The 820-nt window shown below is 26.2% G+C and overlaps 1 non-coding gene across 1 annotated transcript; it reads left to right on the forward strand.

The window, feature by feature from the left end:
- The first annotated feature begins 483 nt into the window (after nt 1–483).
- Nucleotides 484–560, forward strand: Trnav-uac (transfer RNA valine (anticodon UAC)). Its single transcript has one exon. It is a non-coding gene; the product is annotated as a tRNA-Val (tRNA).
- The last annotated feature ends 260 nt before the right edge of the window (nt 561–820 follow it).

Below are 820 nucleotides of genomic sequence, written 5' to 3' on the forward strand. Positions count from 1 at the left end.
CTCCTGAGTCACTGGGATTACAGGCATGCTCCATCACATTTGGCCAGTTTTTATATTTTTCTTGACCCTGTATTTTGTTACTAGTTTATCTTATATTAATTTTTATAATATTACAATGTGATTTTTCTTACTGATTTGTAAATTCTCTTTAAATGTATACATATCACGCACATAAAAAATTTATTTTCAGTTATTTATCTTTAGACTGTCATATATTATATGAATATTTCTTTTTAATATTGTAATTGACCTTTAGCTTTGACAATAATGATTGTTTGGCTGTCAAGAAAATTTAAATATTAAATTATATAAATTTATCATTTAAAATAGTTAATAGTTTTAGTATGAAGCTTAGTAAATCTTTTCCATGGCAATATCATAAAGATATTTCACCATTTATTTTAAAAGCTATTATTATTTCATTTTTATACTTATATTTACATTTACATTTCATTTTTTGCCATTAAAAATTTTACTTTGAGGGGCTGGGGAGATAGCTCAGTCGGTAGAGTGCTTGCCTTACAAGCACAAGGCCCTGGGTTCGATCCCCAGCACTGCCAAAAAAAAAAATTTACTATGATTATATTTTTGTAATTAAATTTTAATTGATTAGGAATTTATTTTTACATAAGGTGTGAGGTAGGAATTCAATTTAATTTTTCCCTAGACTATTGGCCAATTATCCCAATATAGTTAGTTGAAAACCTTTTTTATTTTTGCTTACCAATAATTTTAAGTATATCATTATCACTTCCTAATTAATGTTCATTATACATATTCTTTCCCCTAACATATCTTCCTCAGTACTAATTAGGTTTTT

Source organism: Sciurus carolinensis, chromosome X (assembly GCF_902686445.1).
Source record: "Sciurus carolinensis chromosome X, mSciCar1.2, whole genome shotgun sequence".
Taxonomy (NCBI): domain Eukaryota; kingdom Metazoa; phylum Chordata; class Mammalia; order Rodentia; family Sciuridae; genus Sciurus; species Sciurus carolinensis.